The sequence below is a fragment of the Anoplolepis gracilipes genome, chromosome 4 (genome assembly GCF_047496725.1).
Source record: "Anoplolepis gracilipes chromosome 4, ASM4749672v1, whole genome shotgun sequence".
NCBI lineage: Eukaryota > Metazoa > Arthropoda > Insecta > Hymenoptera > Formicidae > Anoplolepis > Anoplolepis gracilipes.
The window spans coordinates 1,165,103-1,187,102 of record NC_132973.1 but is presented as its reverse complement, the minus strand read 5'-3'; the positions used below and the strand labels follow the sequence as shown (position 1 = coordinate 1,187,102).

At 32.9% G+C, this 22,000-nt stretch overlaps 1 protein-coding gene across 1 annotated transcript in view; it reads left to right on the top strand.

Annotated features, from left to right (window-relative positions):
• Window positions 1-8,132: 8,132 nt before the first annotated feature.
• The window catches only part of Aop (ETS variant transcription factor anterior open), a 37,661-nt gene continuing 23,793 nt past the window's right edge, over window positions 8,133-22,000 (top strand). The window contains exon 1 of the mRNA XM_072891238.1: window positions 8,133-8,864. The gene's annotated coding sequence lies outside the window, so the exon portion shown is untranslated. The remainder of the gene's footprint in view (window positions 8,865-22,000) is intronic.

Genomic DNA, 22,000 nt, shown 5'->3' with positions numbered 1-22,000 from the left:
ATATAAAAAAGGGAATATATATAAAAAGGTAAAGGTTGTTTTTTGCTATGATAATATTTCATATTTCTACTTGTTATACTGCATAACATATATAAGTATATAGATTTTTACACGCAAAAAACATTAGCTAATCAAAATTACTTTGTTCTTCTCCTTTATCTTCTTAAATTTTCTAAAAATCTTATACTAATCCAATTATTTTCTTATATACTTATTGTTAGCTCAAAACGACATTAATCATAGCAGGTATAGCTACAAAGAAAGCAGTAAAACTAAAACTAAAGATTTTCCTTTCTCTAACATGATGGTTCACAATATACCTAAATCTTAGTCAGGTCCCTCATTTTTATACAATCAGTCAAAGAAGCATTTAATACGGTTTTCCTCTCTGCGGGAATTGCAAATAAAAAGGAACTAACAAGGATCAATTTAAGGTTTTGTTTTTAAATTTAGGACGCGTCAGACCTTTTTACATGTTGAATATATACATATATAATGAAAAGAGTAAAAAATTAAAGAATGATATTTCAAAAGGTATTGTACAATATATTCTATAGTATTATAAACATTTAAATAATAATTAGATTGTTTAATAATATAATAGGCAAAATACGTATATAATTTTAAATTTTAGAAATTTTATAGTAATAAACTCAACAAAGAGAATTTAGATTTTTGGCTTAAGAAATTAACATAAAAATATTGAAAATTGCTATTTTGTATTTATATAGCTGCATCTTTTGCGACTTATATTTTAATCTAAAGTAAAGAAATTTAAATATAAAAAATTGTAGAAATTACAGCTCTTAAAATACGAAACAATGCACATTAACGTATAAAAGATGAATTTTATTAATCTAGTTTTAAAATCAAATATAAGTAGAAAATATTAGTACTTAGTTATCTAATCTTTCACATATTTATTTTTCATACTTCTATCTATTAACTAGTTAATTCAATATAGAAGAGAATAAATAAAAGACAAATATTTGTAAATTTTTTAAGATTTTTAATGTTTTATATAACTAAAATTCGATAAAGTTTTTATATTTCCTTCTCATATATATTTCAATGTACATTTTTCAAAAAAAATTTCAAAAAATTATTAAAAGCGCTTCAAATAATAAACTAAGTAGACGTTTTTCCGTATCTTTAATATTTTCCGAGTTAGTTTGATATAAAAGTTAAAATAAGACACCTTATATCTGCATTCTTCTTTTTAAATACGCCCTTTTCAAAGGGCGGATTTAAAACGTGTCACATGATTTATCGATCCTCAAAAAATTTTTAAGAAAATCTTGTAAATTATGCCAAGTTAAAGATTCATTAATAACGAAGAAATAATTACTAATCGAAAATTGCAACTAAAAAATAATACAATTCAACCAAAAAGAAAGGAAAAATAATTTATAATTTTTTAATACTGACTGAAAATTTATTCATAATGCTTTGCCTTATTATAATTTTGGGAGTAGAGTTTGAAAATAAAATTATTTTAATATTTGTCATAGGTATATTACAGCCATAAAATGACGATCCCAATATAGAGTGGATGCTATAATTGTTTTTTGGCATTTATCTTAAATGTACATTTTTTGGGTTTGACATTTGATATTTAAAAACATAAAATATTGTTATATATGTATAAAAATAATTAAAAACTATTCAATAAATCGCGATTTTTAAATATAATAATAAAATTTAATCTTTTTTTTAACAATGTAATAAATCCAATGAGATTAATCATGAAGATCTTATTAATTTTAATTTTTACTTGAATTTTGTTTAGATTTTAAAAATCTTACAATGTATTTAATTTTGAAGAGAATAATGAAATTTCTAATACATTATACATCATAATTATAACAAAGTAAATTACATTAAAATGTAGTTGTTTCTGACAACTTTAATCTTAATTTTCTCAAAACTGACGTACATTTTTAGACTAGACTCATATTTAATATAAAAAAAAACTAAAAATGCTTATTTTCATTCTTGTAATTATAAAGAAACAGTTATTTTATATTAAGCTGTATAAGCAGTAAAGTCTCACGTCTTAAAATCGCAATCTTTTCTTTCGGATACTTTGCATACATTTAAACTGTCGAAACTTTGACGTAAATCGTAAATAAAAGCTTCGGGCTAACAATTTTGCATCATTTAGCGTCTCTCGCACACGATTAGAACAATAGAATCCTATTGTTAGAGAAATTGTTGTACAATTTTAAAACTCATATAATAATATGTTTAAAATATCTATTCAAGAAAAAAGCGATAAAAATAAATACCCTTAAAATTTCAAATAATGCCTATTAAAAACTACAACTATTGAATTTGAATATATTATGATTCATATTATGATTAGTCGATTAATTTAAAAAAAAATCAATGATGTAATAATCTAGTTTCCTGTAAAAATTTCAATTAAAATAAATAATATAAAATTAAAGATTTTTCATATATCATACGTATATATAGTTTCATACACATACATATATAATTTCTCAATAATATATATTAAAATTTTATTTTCTAAAAAGAATGAAACAAAAGATTATTTTGTTTATTAATATTTATTACTTGCAAAATTTGAATAAAATTTATACTGTAATATGTCTAAAATATTTTTTCTTCTAAATGACATTTTATCAACAATAAGCAAGTATCAAAATATAAGCAAATTTTTAAAAAAGTTTCATTTAATATGAATTGAAAGAGTTTCGGAAATTAAATGTATATTATTTGAGCAACAGAAAGTTTAATGAGCTCTAAATATTTTTATTTTTCTCACATTTTTAAGTTTCGAAAATTAGTGCGCACTCTTTGAAAATTCCACTGAGTTTTCAAAGTTTGATGAAAAGAAAAAGAGAGAGAGAGAGAGAGAGAGAGAGAGAGAGAGAATCTCTCATACTTTTATTTTTATCACTTTTACTAACATACTTTGAAATTAAGTGCATACTCTTCGAGGAAATCTTGTGTGTAAACACACACACAAGAGAAACATACTTCGCATAGGTGCGTGTATACAGGGTGGCTGTCCATAAATGTCCAAGCAAATATCTCGCAACTCGTTGAAGTTACAAGAAAGTTTAATAAGAGAAATTTGCACGACTTTAAATCTGCTACAAAATGCATGTAAAATAATTTTTTTTACTCGTGATCTTTTCAAGTTATAAAGGTAATTTTTTTTTTTTTTTTTTAATTGAACAATCCTAATTTTTTAATATATATCGATTCCTCATAATATTCTGCGTAAAAAAGTATAAGAGCATAATGGTCAAAAATTGAATAGGTTACAAGATATTTCATACTTCAATTTTGCATAAACTGTAAAATATCTCGTAAAATATTCAATTTTAAATAAAGAAAAAAATATAAATTTGCAATGAGCAGTTACATATTTTTTTTCTTTACACTAATTGATTCGTCTCATTATTCTGTGTCTAAAAGTATTAACGTAAGATAATCGTAAAATGAATATTTTATGATATATTTCATAATTTATGTTAAATTAAAGTATGAAATATCTCATAAATTATTCAATTTTTGGCCACCATACTTTTACAGAATATTGCTATATAAATATTTATATATAAATTTTTATAAAAATTAAAGTAATTCTATTTAAAAAAAAGTGAAGAGGACCTTCAGAACTCGAAAAAAAAAATTTGACTTGCACTATGTATCAAATTCAAAGTCGTGCAAACTTCTCTTATTAAACTTTTTTGTAACTTCAATCAATTACGAGATATTTGCTTAGACATTTATGGACAGACACCCTATATATTCGTACGTATTTTTTCTTTCTCATTTCCTTGCTTTTGAAGTTCCTGTATCGTCAATCCCTTCCGCAGGAAACCAAGAATTCGATTGTGGGCGGCCATTAAGGGAACGGGAAGGAAGCAAAGACCCCAAAGAGAAGAGAAGAGAGAGAAGTAGATCGGGATTTAGTGGAAGGAGACCCTTCTCTTCGAGAAGAGACCGCGCAGGTAGCTGTCAGAGTACGCCTACAAACCTGTTTTACCTGTTATAGTCTTGCAACTCGGCTTATATGAGTATACCGGCCGATTGTATGGCCTGTGATGCCGATGATCATGGTGTTTGCCGCGCTTTTTTTCGAGGAATGTCTGGGCGCATCGCGCGCCGAACTGTGGCTGTTTTTAACCACAATGACGATCTTTCTTCATTCGCTAAGCCTTAGTAAAAAGGGACGGATTCGTGCGTAGACACGAGTTAGGAATTTCAGATATGGCAAACATAGGTATTCTTGTTTCTCGAATAAAAGTAAAATTTGAATACAATTTAAATATAATTTGTATCATTAAAACGTAAATAAAAAAAACAGAATATAGTACATGATCCATAAAATAAATAAATAAAATTAAATAAATCATAAAATTAAATAAATCAAGTAAAAATACAATAAAATTCAATAAAATTTCAATCAACTTTCTTTTCTAGTTTTGAAATATTTGCTGATGTATTTTACTAACTTTGGACAATTTTTTTGAATAAATTAATGATTACAGTAACTTATGTGTAAGCACTGACTAATGTTAATTCATTTAGGAAGTTACTTTTGGTCGCGGGAAATGTTAAGGTTCATATGTGAATATAATCGGCCGATACTCATATTGATCCATCTCTACTTTGCATATAGACAGGAAGAATATTTTGATTAGTATCTTTTTTCTCGGTATAATAATTCTACATGCTAAATTACTTGATGATTTTAGTTTTAACTAAATTACATTTCGCGAGAATAAAAAAAAACAGACAAAATCTGATAACATTCAAGACGAAAATTAGGCTTATTATCGTGACAGGGTCAGAGTTTAAAAAATAAAGATTAATTATCAATTTAATTATACCAATTATATAATGTGTAATAAAAAAATCATTTTGCTTCCGTCTTAAAAGTAAACTCATTTCGATAAACAGTAAGATTTCCTAGAAATTAAATTCATAATATATGCTTCTCATTCGCGATTAAATTCGGAAGTTCTATCGTCATTTACGATTTTAATTAAGAAAAACTCCACTTCAGACCAATGAAAAAAATCTTATCCCGTATATAAATCGTCACGATGATTTTATCGATGATTCTATCTAATATAAAATATGATAAAAGGAGGATAGAAATCTCGCGCAGACTAAACCACGTGCATCACGCGTGGCGGTATATTGAGACAACTTTTCGCGTTTTGCAGTGATTAAGATAAGCGAGAGAACAGCGACGGTAGCGGAATCGTTGAAGGAAGACGGGAAGGGGGCGAGAACGCGAGAAGGACTTGTTTGCTTGAGATTATAGCGAATTAATGAGTTCGATCAGGTCAACAACAACACGGTTGAAATTTATCAAAGCAAGGCCATGTATCTTCGTTTTTTGACACTTCTTTACTAACAATACGAAATGCGAACCTCAAAAATGAAAAAAAGATACTTTTATAACACATGATTTGAAAAAAATTATTCAATCAATATGTCTTGTATGTGTCATTTATGTTTCATTGTTAAACATTATAAAATATTGTCAATTTTTATCTCAATAGCAATTTCATTAGTTTTAACAGCAATAGTAGATAATAAGATATTAAAGGTTATTACCATTCTGTATTATACAGCGAATAGTAAATATTTCTCAACTGAGTTAAAATTTTTATTTCTCATTTTTATTATCTTTTACTGTATTTTTCCTCTCATATTTCTTTGTCTTTCTACAAGTGTTGTCTTAACAAGCGTTTTCTCGCATGATCTAATGTCTCTTTTTTTCATAAAGTTCGAACTGACGCATTTTACTGTGTTTGGCAAACGAATGTAAAATAACCGGCTGTCAATCATCGTATTTTTATACAAAGTGTGTAAATAAAGCAAACAAAAAAGTTGGGACTGTTCAGACACGCAAAAAGCGTGATTATCGCACGTAAAAAGTTAAAAACAATTTGGAATTATTTCCAATAGTAGCGTATAATTTTACGGCAGTGTGCCGAGGCATTTGTTCATCTTTATTTTCTGAAATAATTTTAACGTTGCTCGTTAAAATTCGCGACGTACGATATTTGCATTCAGATTTTTGTTATTGATACGACGTTATTGATACGACGATCGTTTTTTATATCGCGCGAAAGCCTGATGATCTGCATTTCGGCCATGAATTATTATCTGTTTACGTAAAATGGAATCTAAATATTGATTATATTAATAATTGAATTCGGAAATTCAATTATCGCGGAGTATGTATTTTAGACACAATTTTTAAATAAAAATTCAACGTTTTTATTCTCGACGGGAATTTGTTTATTTGATTTACAATATATATTATATTTTAGAAAGAAATATAATTAACGTAACAATTTGTTATTGCTTGTGCAATTAATCTACGATCATTAGACTGGATTACTTTCCATCCGATTAAGCATCTTATCTCACGATTAATTAGCCGATCTTTTTTTAGCGTTAATCTAACTTCGCGCAAGAGATCCAAAGACTGATATTTGTATTGATTCTATCTATTCATTATTATTACGATGTAAAAATCATGTGGCGCTTGTTTTTGTCTAATTAAATTGCATACTAAAATGTAATCAAACCTATACTGATAACGGGATGCAACCAAGATAAACAGAAATATATACATGTTATAAGTAAATACAGATAAGAAATGCATTTGTAAAACATTACTTGGACCTACAAATGTATTTATAGATATATAATATTTATACCTTATAATGCTTAATAAATTTCGAATTAAAAAATATATATTTATACACACATATATATATATATATATACACAGTGTCTCATAACTAACGAACGAACGCTCGTTAGTAGGTAAAGCTCAGTAAACTAAACATAAAGGTATGAGATCATTTTGTAATTTTTGCAATAATTATTAAAATATTAATTATAAAAGATCGGCAAATGAACGCTTCGTTCGACTAGACCGTAGGACATATTCTAGGCGTGTCAAATGGAGGGTGTCACGTGGCAACAAAAAGATAAGCTGCGCGAGAGTTGAGATACACGTGAGCACCTAGTGAGCAGAAATGCCCAACTTTTCGTTGCCGTGCAACACTTGGTTAGCCGCTAGCGTGGCTAAAACGTACATTATGCGCGAAACGAGAGCTCATTCACCGATTTTTAGATTAGTTATGAGACACCGTGTATAGAATGTTTTCATAATAAAAGAAAATACTAAATGGTTTGCGCCACCATCGTTAATTATCGTAGGTCGCAAAGAAAATAATGTGAAGGCCGTCGCATTATATTTTTTTATAAAACTGATTATTTTGCATAATTAGATTTTATATAATGTACATGGTACATGAACAATTTTTTCTCGAGCAAGTTTATATATCTTGTAATCTACTCGCAAAGTTTACTTTTTCTAAAAGATACATGTGGAAGCAGTTACCTTTCTTATTTTCCTTGTGACCTATGAACGATAGATGACGCGCATAGTAAATATTTGCCCGTGTAATTATTGAGAGTATATACATTACACACATGCATTTTATAAAATTGCGGGCAATTTTTATCGAGAATATTTTCTTTTCCCTTTTTGTCAACATTAAAGATGTATTGTTTCGTTACTTTTTCTTTAGCGCTATACGTGAAAATTGATATCTAAGAGAATATTATATAAAACTTGGGAAGAATATTTACCTAACAAATGCATTTCGTTTGCAAAAAGCCGCAGAGTCCGTTAGGTTACCGTCCCGGTTGCCTCCATCAAGTTGTTGCACGTTGCGCGCATATGTAAACGATCGGCCGGGGTTAACTCGACGACAATCACGATCGCGATTACGAGGAAGCTACGAGGAAGTCGGCGGGAATATCTTTTTTCTCTCTTTCTCCACCTTTGCACGCCGCGACTCCGCGCTCCGCGATGATCTTCCCCACTTGCGATCGCCATGACAACGGTTCGATTATTTCCGCTGGCGCCGTCGTCCGCCAACGTCGACCAGCGATTGGCCGACCGGCGTTGCCAATGATTCCACTTGTTCGCCCCGACTTGCGCGCCGTCTCGTTCGCGTTCGCGCTTCATCGCTGCGCAGCGGGGCGCCTGGTGGGGGAAGTGCGCGAGACTGGACTGGCGGCAACCTTCCACTCTATGTTTTGTAGACAGCGAGCTCAGTCGCTCGCTGACCTCGGAACGCGCGGCAGTGCTCGGGATATGTAACTGACAGTTCGTAATCGCACCGCAATTGCCCCGTGTTGCTACGAACGAGCTTAAAGCAATCGCCCTTGCGAAATTACATTCATCTACGCTTCGAACCTTCTCCGACTTTTCGCTTTAAGCCTCTATATATATATATATTATATATATATATATATCATCTACTTCCATCATCGTTTTGTTGTCGGTGTTACGGAGGAGATACAGGCGGAAGTACAACACAAGTGCCGCCGCAATCAAAGACCAAGTGACGTACGAGTGTGCGACGAGTGCTAATGACCGAGAATTTTCTCCCGAGGTTCTGTGATACGCAACGAGAAGCGCCGTCGTCCCTTTCTCGCGACACCGCGAGATAATCCCTCTCACGTGTTCGCGCCGTCGCGGCGAAAAGTTGCGCGCGGGGGACGTCCTCGCTGTCTATCTCTATCTCGCTCGCGCGCGGATCTCCGCGTCCGCCGCGACCTGATTACGCGCACCGCATGCCGCCCCGTGCGTGGCACGAGGAACGGCGACGATTCGCCGTCCGATGAACGACGAAACGTTTTGTGTCGAGTTAAACGACGACGACGACGGCGGCCAGTGATATTACAACTCTGCCCGGATCCTCGGATTTGGCAAAGGATTTTATCGACGAGTTATCGACAACCGACAGTGAAACGGAGCGAAGCAGAAGCAGCGATCCAAGGTAATTGTCCGTATATTTTTTCCGCGTAACCGGGTGTTCGACGTTAAATCCTGAGCTGTTTCGAGCCACGTCGACGACGTTGCATACGTGTGTGTCTCTCTGTATGTGTGTGTGTGTGTGTGCGCGCGCGCGTACTCGGCGATTCTTCCGATTCTCCGATTGTAAACAAACCGTCGTCTTCGTTGTTGTTGTGTTGTCGCCGCCGCCACCATCGCATTTCGCAGAACGTCGTTTTTCTCTTCCCGGAATTACTAAGTCGGCGATTTACGAACTTCGTATTCTATACGAGTTCAAGCATGATTTATGTAAATTTATTGCGCGCTTTGTTTTCTCACGTTTATGCTATTATAGTGACGGATGGACATTTTCACTTGATTAAATGTAAACTGCATAGTTAAAGACTATTGGTTTTTAAATCTGAAATTGAGTAATTTATAATTGATTCTTAATTTATACATATAATTTTTTAATTATGTAATCTCTTTTTTTTTTCGTGAGAGTTGCAGTGCTTGAAATACATGTTATTTCGGTGTGAATAGTGTACTGAATGTAAAACCATTTTTATAAACATATAAATATCCGAAGCATTAACTCGTATTTTTATTCCTATTCTACGGATTAGAACAGATTTATGCATCATTATGATTATCATACAGTCATCTTAAAATGCATATGTCAAATACTTAACAGAAACGTTGGAAAATTTAATAAAAGAACTCGAGATTCAGTAAATTTATTTAATAAAAATCAAATAAAATTCACATTTATATTTTCGAGTTACATAATTTTACGATTCTTCGCATATCACATTCTCTATATAATATTTCGATTTTAATTGAGAATTTTTCTTCGAATTCGATTATCATTCCTCGTATATAATTCAGTCTTGTTTTTACGCGTTTCCGCGTAAAAACAAGAATGTTACGCATCGTCCGTCAGTCTCAAGAGGTCAGCACTCGATGATGTTGGTCAGTTTTCCGTTCTCCCTCGATTCTCCTCGTTGCCGCACTCTCGAGAGATTCGGAGCGAAGCGCACGCGGCTCGTTATGATCCGAGGAGTTAATTCCGGCGCGGAACCCGGAAATCCGCTAAAAGCCCGGCCTTGTTTTAATCCACTCGGCGATGTTAATAACCGGTCGTGCGGAATCCAATTAACGCGGATCGCTGACGTCAACCGCTTCTTTGGCCGCGACTTTGTTATGCGAAACAACGGGAAGTAAATATAAGCACGTCGCCGACTACGTTGTCTCTTCGGAAGTAGAGAGCGAATGTACCGGAAGTTTTCGACTTGCACGATAAGAGCAAAGCAAACTGGCTATTATTGCGAATTCTTGCCGCAAAAAACGAAATCGCTCGCGAAATTGTGCCTTACTGATTAAATTTCTCTCTCGAATCTGCAGAATATAACAAAATTATTGCAGATACTAACAATATTAATAATATAAAATAATCTTGTATGTGTTAGCTTAATATTAAAAAAGCAATTTGTGTTATCACACGAGGGTTAACTTTAAAATGCTATGATTGGAAATTATTTGGTGGTAGCTTGATACAATTTTAAATGCCATTTGAGCGATTACATATAATTAAACGTAGTTTATGTATAGGATATAATTATGTTTGACATATGGCGGGAGCGCTTAGGTTACTTTTAAAATATTAAATTCTTAAATTACTTCCTGATAGCACAACCTTCGTGACATGATTTTTGTAAACTTTATATGTTATCTTTATATATTAATGTACAATATAATATATAATGTTACTATATGTTACTATATTTATTTAAATTTTGTAAAGTAATTCTCGTGAAATAATTAAGATTCTTACGTATACATATTTTAAATACAAGCAGAGATATCAAACTTACAATCTTATCACTCGGAAAACATTTCGCTTTAAATGGATATTTATTTAAATAATTTCTACCGGAACGATCATGAAGAGTATGTAAAGACCTTCGCTTCTGTCACTCGACATCGAAGGGATCTAATCCGCCGTTAACTGCAACGTGTACGGAAATGTTTTACGTAAACCAGCCCCGGTAGGAACCGCTCGTATTTCTTAATCGTTATTGAGGAAGTTGCGCGTTATCATTTACATAACGCGAGTGAGCGAGCGAGCGGACGAACTCGCGCGCGTAATACCTGCCCGCTCGTGGCTTTCGCAAGATTTCCATGAGCCTTATGCGGGCAACTGGGCGAAACTGGTTCTCTTTTCCTTCTCAAATTTACAGCTCGTGCCTCCGTAAAGCTGACTTATGAATCAAAGATTGAAATCGCTGTAATTTTGACGAGTTCAGCTTTCTATGCGAGTCAAGATTGTTGCATCACGTTATCAAGATGATAAGAATTATGTTTGCGCATGTGCGTGATATCAAAATCCGAACTCGTGTAAAATTATATCAAATTTAATTTCTATTATGAACAGGTGATTGTTTTGCGAAATGTTCTGTGTATTAAAATATATGAAAAGAGAGGATTGCGCTAATACATTTTTCACATTCGTGAAAAGAAGTGTGCGTTTGTTTACGCGCGATAGTGGCAATATTGACTCTTGCTTACAGAAGTGTCGTAATGTCTTCCTCTATGCGTATTCTTAAGGAAAATATCATTTAGATAAAACGCAAAGATCTTTAATTTACATTTCTAGACAATTTCTTCTTCTTTTATTGAAGTTAATGAAATTTGATACAATATTTAAACGGATCTTTCCTTTTAAATGACAAAAAATCAATTGCCAATGAAAATTTATACTGCAATACGTTTATCATTTCACTGATAAAGCTTTGAAAAAATAATGACTTAATTCCATCATTAAAAGAATGTGACGTTACATTTACTATGTATGTCGCGTGATCATTTCAATTAATCTTACCACGAAGATAGATATAACGAGAAAACTCTAGGAAAAAAGTTTCAATTTTTTCTAGATAAATTTAATATAAGAGAGAAAGAGAGAGAGAGAGAGAGAGGTGAGGATATTCTCGGTTTCTCGCCTCGCTAGGCGCGAGCCGGAGCTACGCTTTCCTCCTTTGTCCGGTCGAGACGCGGATTGATTTCTGATTAATGCGGATTGTCTGTGCGATACTTCCTCATTGCGAAACCACGGAACGGCAGTCGACGAGACGCGCGCAATTAAACCTTCTCTACGAGAAGAATCTCGCCGTGAAGATGTTTACAAACTCTGTAAGCAGATAGTAAGAAGACAAAGCGCGGGGAGTCGGCCTCGTTCATTGGCGTAAGCTGACGTCTAGTCAAGGAAATATGTGACACTTAATCCGTCAAGAGATCATAATATTATAATCATAACATAATTATTAATAAACTATTAAACGTGTTAATAAATACTGTATAAAACACAGACTTGAGGAGATCTATAAAGTAATTGCTTTATAATTCTTTATAGCACGGAATATATTAATAATATATTTTTATTAATTTATGTTTGTCACTTTTTTAACGTTATTATACAATCATATTAATATTTTATCAGTTATTTTAAATATGGCATACAATACGCAATATATTAAAGTATATATACGTTAGCAACGGGCTAACAATTCGAAGCGGAAGGAACACGTATATGAATTTAACATAAATCGTAACGTCGTATATTTGCGTGAGAAATCGCAAAGTCATTTAACGTTGATTCCACGCGATGATTCCTATCGGCCTGACATGAAGATATCCGGCTGGCCGCTGGTGGTATCCGGTGATGACGCCATTGCCGTAGGCTGGCAGACGACTGCGATATATGCATAGGTTATCATCTGTATGCACGGGTTACAAAGAGTGTAGCGAGCAAACGGGCGGTCGCCTAATCCCCTCCCGTCCGGGTGGCCGTCGTATTCTTAACTTTGATACGACGTGTCGTCGTCATCGTCGGATACAAATACACGCGTATTGCATCGCGGCTGCAACTGCGCTGCCATCTTGGCATCAGAAGACGAAAGAGAAAGAGCGAAAGAAAGAAAAAGGAAGAGAGAGAGAGAGAGAGAGAGAGAGAAGCTACGGGTGGAAGCTCAAACGACAAATCCGGAAGCTCTTTCGCTGCGCTTCAGAATCATAATTCTTCTTGAAATTTTACAAGAAAGATACATTTTTTTTTCTTTTTATATTATATATATGTTATATAACTTTTTTTATTGCATTAATACAGCTTTTTCCAAATTTTTTCATCAGGACATGAAAAAAATAAAATATCCAAATTAAAGAACAAATAAAATACAGAATTCGTATCATATTAGAGCGAGACAGCTACTGAAATAGTAACAAACACTTAACAACGATTTTGATCATGTATATATCATCCTATTTATAGTTAATGATTGAGACATATTACATGTGTAGCATTATTAAAAAAATATCTCATTTTTATCAATATTCCGAAATATTTCAAGTCTGCTTTAAAATATTTAATTAGAAACTTGCTACAACTGAAAGAATAACTTGCACTAGTTTTAAAAAAGCTAGATATAAATATTCGAAAATATAATTACGTACCTATTACATATCGCAGGAAAAATAATCTATTTAATTTTGATTTAAATAAAGTGGCAAAATAAATTATGCACTAATTAAGAACTTATCTATATATACTGCTGATTATTAATTTTCCTAACAGGAATTACACGTAGGCCGGATGCGATCAGAAATATGTATATTAATACTGTAGTTATACTTGAACATTTGCAGCTATGCACATAAATCGCGACATGTGACGCATTGATTGATTTAAATTTGAATTACATTAATAAATACAAGCTAGATAAGTAGCTCATGATCGAACTCGCATGTTGATTTACGATTGTGTATATCTATAAATTTATCAAACGAAATTCCGCGAAATGCACTAAAAAAGTTAGTAAGATAACCTGCTAAGACAGCAAAAATAAAATTACGAATTCAATTATTATTAATTTCCTTATTTAATTTCTAAAATATCTCTTCATATACAAAAAAATTTATGATAGGCCAAATATATAACGAAAGAAATAATTATTTATAAATTACTTAATGTACTTGAATCTTGCTGAAATTTTGTACTCTTAATCATATTTTTAGGGTAATTAAAAGAAATTTCATGACAAAAAATATATATATATATATATATAAATATTTATAAGATATACATATGTATATATGTAAAGACAGAGATGTAGGAAGGTAAAGTGTCAAATGGACAATACGCTTCCGAGGCTGACATGAGTGTCGAAAGAATTTCCAAGGAGAATGTCGAGCAGAGAGGAGACGGTACTCGTGACCGAGACGTGAGAGACGGTCTTTTGAACGCGCGACTCCGTCCTGGAAGACCTGTCACCCGGAAGCATGGATAGAGAAACGCACACGGAGACCTCTTAGCGGCGACTTATAAGCAAAGTCGCGTTGGCGGAACATTAGCATTTATAAATCAGACGACGAATCACCGGAATTACTCAGAACACTGTCGTGATGACACAGAGGTGTATCAACAGCATCGCGCACTTTCTCTGAATCGACAGAAATATCCGAGAGATATTGATTGTCCCGATTTATATCCCAAGGGATATTTTCTATCTGTTATTTTCAATTTTCTATATTTTGTCTATTTTATTTAATCTTTTTTTAAGTAATTATTCAGTTAATATATAAAACTAGCCAAAATATGTTTAATTGAAAGCATATTATATGCAAGCCACAGAATTTTAAGTTGGAATTTTAATCTTAAACTGTCGCCAAAAATCGCGAAAAAATCGTTAATGATTTGAAAGCAGCGGCTTTAGTCTCGTTTTGTATAACGCCGAGAGAAAACGACCGACGAAGGGTGGTCCGTCGAAGTCGATGTTGATAAGAGGGCGCCGGGAGAAGGGTGAATAGAGGAAAATGAGAGGTGGGCTGCGAAGGACGCGTATATAGAACGGAAGGAGGTAGCCGAGGGAACAGGGGGAGGGGGTTAGAAGGGAGAGAAGAAAGCCTTTCTAGCGTAATTCGCATCGAGCTTTGCCGGAAGAGCCCGGAAGTAAAAGAGGAAGCACTACCGTGGGCTATTCAGGGCGTATAGGCGGGGGCGGGGGAGGGAGAAAGGGGGGGTCAAGGGCGGAAGAAAGGCATGGAAATTTCTCCGGAGTTGCTCCTCCATGTAGGATTGTATTGATCGTCAGGATCGTGGACGAGACTTTCTTAATCGACTCGATCGACGAAAATTCTTCAATCTTGACTGAAGATCTTATTGTTAGTCTTCCATAATTGCGTGTTCTTTATTTATCTAACAATAAGTGAGATCGCGATATGACCGCCTCATGAATTCCAATAGCGATCTATATGTAAATAACCATTGTCATTCGATTGATAAAAATAATGATCGCGTATTTTGGCGAAAAGCAGTACTTTTTTATATATTAGCCAGTATTATCGTCTATCTACAAAATGTAATAGAATTTTTAAGCTTGAGTATATTTATTCGATGATACTTATAATTTATAGAGTAATATATTAATAAATTAGAAAGAGAAAGAGAGAAGTTATATTTCTTGAAGGAAACATATTGCGTATAAAAATACAAACGATAGTTTATATAGACAAATACGATGCTGACGAAATAAAGCGAATAGGACAAAGCCGGATTGCGTCGCGTGCGCGATTCCGGGAAGTTCTAATCTTATATTCATAACCAGATTACACTTTTTCTTACACATGTGAACAAATGAAATCATGCGCAAACCATGTATGCATTTCGTATCCAAGTAATTAACTTTCCGATTTTGCAGAAATTCTTTTTATTAATTTGTTTTCTGAAGAGAGAGATTTTTAGAGACTGTCTAAAATATGCGTTATATTATTAATATCTCATCTCCTCGACGAATTATTATTATACAAGAGATAATTGGTGTTTGTCACGTGTGTCGATCGATTATCGCAAATCCGTAGTGTATTTTAGTTATCACTGTCATCGTCGTTCGGTCGATAATCGTTTACCGGCGATGACAATGAAATGACAGCGTGAGTGTCGCAAATAATTTTCACCTTTCGAAGCAAATGTAAACTAGGGGTTTCAAGAATTAAAACCAACAAACTTAATATAAAATTAGAATTTTCAAAAATCAGTGAAAAAGGATACAAGAAAGGGGACGTATTTTTAATTAATATTAAAATTATCAAATGGCGAACGAGCAATTTGCCCGCGTGCAAGTCGTAAACAGGAATTGTGTGCATGTGTATCATTCTCATAACAAATAATTGCTTGCACGTGAACAACAATGTGATTTTCACACGTTTCACGCAAGCCATGTTTTATCTTTATACGTGACAAGCAATGATTTTTAGTTTCATTTAATTGCATTTAAATTGTTGTACTCGCAGTCGTGTCATTTGACATTGCAGGCGTGTCATTTCCAATTGAGTAGTGTAGAAGCATTGGTTTCGAATTGCGCCAAGATCACGTTTAATGAGATCTATCTTTATCGCATTCCATTATATTTTTCTTACTTCCTGTATAATCTTCCGTATATATCTTTTTATATAATTATGTAAAACGGAAAGTATTTTTTTTTTTAATATATCATCGTACAAAATCTTATTTTATATATTTATATATATATATATATAAATATATAAAATAAGATTTTGTACGATGATATATTAAATGATATATATATATACGTGTGTGTGTGTGTGTTGTATATCCTAAGAAATATATATATGTATTTATATATGTAATTATATTGAATTTTATATATACAATTATATGTAAAATACATATACAGTGTATTTTTTAGGATATCATAAGAAATATAAATGTGTCATTAAAACTGTTTACTCGCGTGTCGAGATTTCGCATGACGCGAATATTCACGTTGAAGCAGGAAGATAGATCCTTTTATCTCTCTTTCTTCCTTCTCTCTCTTTCTTCTCCTCTTTCTCCTCTTCCTCGTCTGTATCTCGAGAACGGGAGAACCGGTCGGTATCCGGACCGGAAGCGCGGACCTTGGACCTCTCCTCTCTTTTTCTTCTCTCTCAGCAGGCAGCGAGCGGAGGATCTCCAACGTCGCGCGATCGCTCCAGGCTTCGTTTCTTCTCATCTCTCTCCTTCATCTTTTCCACATGTTTCTGTTCCTTCGCATTTTTATTCTTATCTCTCTGTCCCTCTCGGTTTCCTACCTCGTTTCTCGCTCGTCCATCTTCGTCTCTCTGTAGATATCCTGTTTCTCTAATTACTCTTTTATGTCTTTTTATCGTTCACCTGTGCTACGTAACGGATACATTTATATAGGGTGTCTCACTGTTGGCGTGATAAATTTTATCGACAGATTTTCTATGATGAGTTTCTCGATCGATTCTCATGAGAGAAATTAATCGTGCGTGACATAATTCTTTAATTTTTTTATAGTAAATATCTTGACAGTATCAAATTATTTTTTAATATTATGTAAGATAAAAGTATTTCTATCGAACAAATACAATATTATTTCTGATGATACCAATTTTGCAGTTTTTTTTTTATCTACGACACTTTGTTGTTCTCGCAAGTTTTGTTTAAAAACTTGTTAAAACTTGGAATAATTTGATTGCGGACTTTAAAATTCATCAAAATTAATGATTTTTTGATGAAATTGACCCCGAAATTTTTGTGCGTTTCAAAATCCAAAGAAATGTTCTAATTTTTTTGTTTAATTTTTGTTGTTTTGTTGCTTTTATCGCTATCAGATCGGATACTTTTTTCTCTATAGGACTAACTTTGCATCTGTCAGATGAGAGAGGGGGAGTAGCTTAATATCACATAATACAATAATTCTTTGTGTACATCCGCGCTACCATGATATTTAATTTCTTTAATAGCTATAGTAAAAATATTTAATGTATTTGCAATCTATTTTGCAACAATGAAGAAATAATTTATAATTTTTGTGCATCTCCAAACTTGTCGAAAAAAATTTTACGATTTTTTTTGTTCATAACAGTACATACTGTTTGCCGTTAACCTTATATTCTTGATGCATTTCGTGTATACATATGGTGTCAAAAGAAAAGGTTTTTTGACATTTTGACCAGAGCAATCGGATCTTTTTTTTTTCTTGCTCTCTCCTTTTTCTTCCTTCCAACTGGACGACCACGAACTCAATAAGAGGACATCACGATACGATGGATAGCATCCGGTCCTTCTTATCTTCTTTCTCTTTTCTGGTTCTTCTTCCACTGAGAATGCTTTCGAAGAAAGAAAGGAAAGAAAAAGCATACTGAAAAGAAAAAAAGAAATGGAAGACGAAAATTTGTGAACCTTCTCTCATTGACGTAACTACTCATTTTTTCGTTTGCTTCAGGCGAATTAAAAAAACAAAAAGGAAATTTGAGCGTATCTTCTTTTCGTTAAGACAGAACTTAAAGCGACTTGTGTGCGGAAATTTTATAGTGGCCTGGTTGTGTGACGTCCAACATCCTCTGATGTGCGCGAACAGCGCTATTCTCGATAAAATCAACTATTTTGAAAGAAAGAGCAATTTTTAAAGAAAGTTACAAAAAGACAAGTAGAAAAAAAATATATGAATAAAATAAGTGAGATATTGGAAAAAATATTAAAAAGACTGTGTGTTAAAGCTAATAGAAGTTTAAAAAATATAATATTTAAAAGCAGCATATCATAATATCAAAATAAGCAATAATTTAGTAATAAAAAACTAGATAATATTTATTATGAGAAGGAAATTTTTATTAAACTAATATATAATCGTTTTTGATAAATATCATTTAATATATTATTGTCAATGAAGATTATTTAAAAATGATACAAAATAATTGCATCCAATACCTAAGAATCTTTATATGATTTGAATAAATTTTTAAATCGCTAGTATGATTAAATCACGCAGGATAATTTTGAATGAATTTTGAGAAACAATATTTCCATTAAATAATACAAACGCTACCATTAACAAAAGGAAATATTTTAAAGGAAGAAGACTTCCGTGACTGGTTTCCAGGATGTCGTAGAATATCACGGAAGAGAGATATTATTCTCGACGAGGAAGGGATTGAGGAAAGAAGTTACACAACGACTCGCTTTGAGAATCGCGTCACAAAAATCTTTCTTGAGAGTTCTTCGCGCCTTTATCGCTCGCAAAATTTTTCTCCTCTATGGAACATTTTGAAAGTCACAAAGAACGGTAGAATGCTTTTAAATCCGGCACACTTGTTCCGATATTTTTACGCGGAAACGACAAAAATAAGAAATTCTTCCATTTAAATTCTTTGTGTGTGAATGCGATTTTATTCGAATTTAAGCGTGCGATTTTTCCCACATATGATAATCGCAGTTTAATTTTTTTATTACCGAAATATTTTTATTTATTCCATTTAAATTCATTAAAATAAAATTTACTTAAATACTACATCATGCAATTTTACATTATACATTATGTTATTACAAGGTATTTTATGTCATATTACAATATAAGGTATTATATGGAAGTGACTGTCCTTTCGAGGTCTGAAAAAAGCTTAATATTCTATGCTCGATCGCAGTTTCTCTCTCTGTCTCTCTCCCTCTCTCTCTTTCCTCTTGTCATCTTTTTCTCCTTTGCCTCTCTTCATTTCTTCTCTTCCCCTCTCTTCTCGTGTTTCACGCATACAGTGCGCGTTCGGCGCACTCTGGCATTCCTCACCGTCGAAATAACTATTATTACGAGTCGGATCCGGGACAAGAGACGACGATATAGTCTTCTCCTTCTTGCTTCTTCTTCCTAGCCTTCCCTCACCGGTCCCTCGTGGACCTCACGCAGAATTCGTGAAGCTTGTTTTATTCTCACCTCGCGTATCGAGTTATCTACAACTGGCGAACGAAACACTCGATCGGGACACTCACATCAGTGGTTTACTCGAACGACCATCCCCCGCTGTGTGATAATTACAGCGAAAGTGGGTGAAACTCCGCTGGAATATTGAATGCCATGTAATAACAGTTTTTAAGATGTATATCGTCTTACGTGCGACGTTGGCGAAAAGCACCGCAAAGACAGCGTATCATTAAATTTTTTAAATAAATAATATATATGTATACTTTATATTATTAGTAACATCAAACTTTTTGCAGAAACAACCAAAGTTTGAGTTTATTAATTTCTTGTTGAAAAGTAAATAATTAAAAGTACAGATTCTTTTTATTATACACTTAACTGACAATTTTCTATTCAAATTTCAATTTATTTTTAATTAAAACAAAATTTTTGTTATATTGTTTATATATATATATATATATATATATATTATAATTACGCAACTTATATATACCTGATTTTTATCTAAATTTGTTGGTCCTTTCTTTACGATTAGTTTTTATAATTTCTAATTCTGTTTTTTTTACTTTACTCACAACTATGCATTGATCCACATTTCACTGATAAGCATCGAGCAGAGACGTCCTATCGTCATTGTCGCATGACGAGATGGGTGGCTTTTATCAGAATGGGTGGCTGCGGACGACATGGCCGCGGCCAACCAACACGCACTTACAATCGTATTATTCCATTACAATAAATAACCGGACGGCCAATCGTCCTTCCCTGACTATTAGGAACATTTTTCCGTTGACCGAATCAACGCTTGTAATGCCCATCGCTCGAGCCTCGTCATATTTGTCGCCTTCGCCGCAATAAGTGGTTGTCGTCGTCGTGTTTGCTCTCTTGTCGCGCTCTCGCGACGCGTCCTCTCTGACGATTCTATTATTATAGTCGTATATTTTCTCTTCGATATATTTATAATCGCGCCGACGGATTTCGCGTTTCTACGGGTTCTTTGTACGACGAAGATATTTTAATTTAACAAGCTTGATATCAGACTTAATATTTAATTTAAATTAATATAAACTATATTAATTTAACTATATATCAATGCTTTGTTTTATATCGATATTATGCAACATTGATGTATGATAAGTAAGAGAAATAATGCAATAATAAACTAACGAAAAAATAGAACCGTTGATTAATGTATAATTAAAATTTGTAATATTTCTCTTTCCCATATTTACAATTTATAATTATCATGAGAGCACAGCGCATCAATATTAATGTATTAATGTTAATTTTATATATTTAGTAATTAATTTTAATATATTAATATTTATAAAACAAAAAATATATGTTTTAAAATTATGAAAGGGTGTCTCACAAAATTATATATTATATTCAAAATTATTGGATATTTTAATTTTAATATTTCGATATACTTTCTATATGGCGCTAATTTATATAAGTTATACATTTAATATAAAATAAAATTAATGTTAAAAATATCGGATCTCTTTATATCGGAAATATTCGTGTTCATCATGGTTTTCTTTATGGTCATTCAGCTCTTTGTTGCCAAACCCTAGTTCTTCACAGATTTATAATATTGATGTTACTTAACAATTTGCGATCTCACGGATGAAGAAGCGAAACAATAACAATACGTGAATCCACGTAATGCAGTCCTTACATAACGTCTAGGACAGTGTTTCCCAGACGATGAAAATAACACTTCCGCGAGAATTGATCTCGTGACCTCGTCTACTCGTTATCTTCTTTGCCTACTTCTAATCTATCTTTTCAATCCTAATTAGAGAAGCTATTCTTTCGAAAAATTGATTAAATTAATTTAAAAAAAAAACTTGTTTTTAATAAAATTTATTTTTCGCGACAATTTTCAATATTATTTATTCACATAATTGATATAAAATTGGACTTTTTCTCTCAATCGAAGATACACTTGATAAGAATAGACTAAATATTAATTTACACAATCGAAATTATCAAACGAATTACAAGTATTCAAGATGAAAATCATTGCAGTTATTTGATATGTCGTCAGTAGAGTAGAAAATATATTAACTTGAAGAGAAAAAAGAGAGTGGGACACTTCGTTCCCTAGCTTTAAAGGGGCGTCTCATTTTGCCGCTCTAAATAATCCCTCCCTCGCGTAAAGCGGCCGTCGATCGGGCATGTCCCCTCAATGCTCGTATAATATCGATTAATACCGGGGCCGGTCGGTCACGTGGCCTACTGAATAATTTTACGCGAATCTATTTTGATGTGTCGGCCATCGTTTATTCATACGGCTGACGTAAAACTTTCCGCTATCCGCGTGGCCGGGTCGATGCATACGTCCGAGAAAATAGTTTAGCAT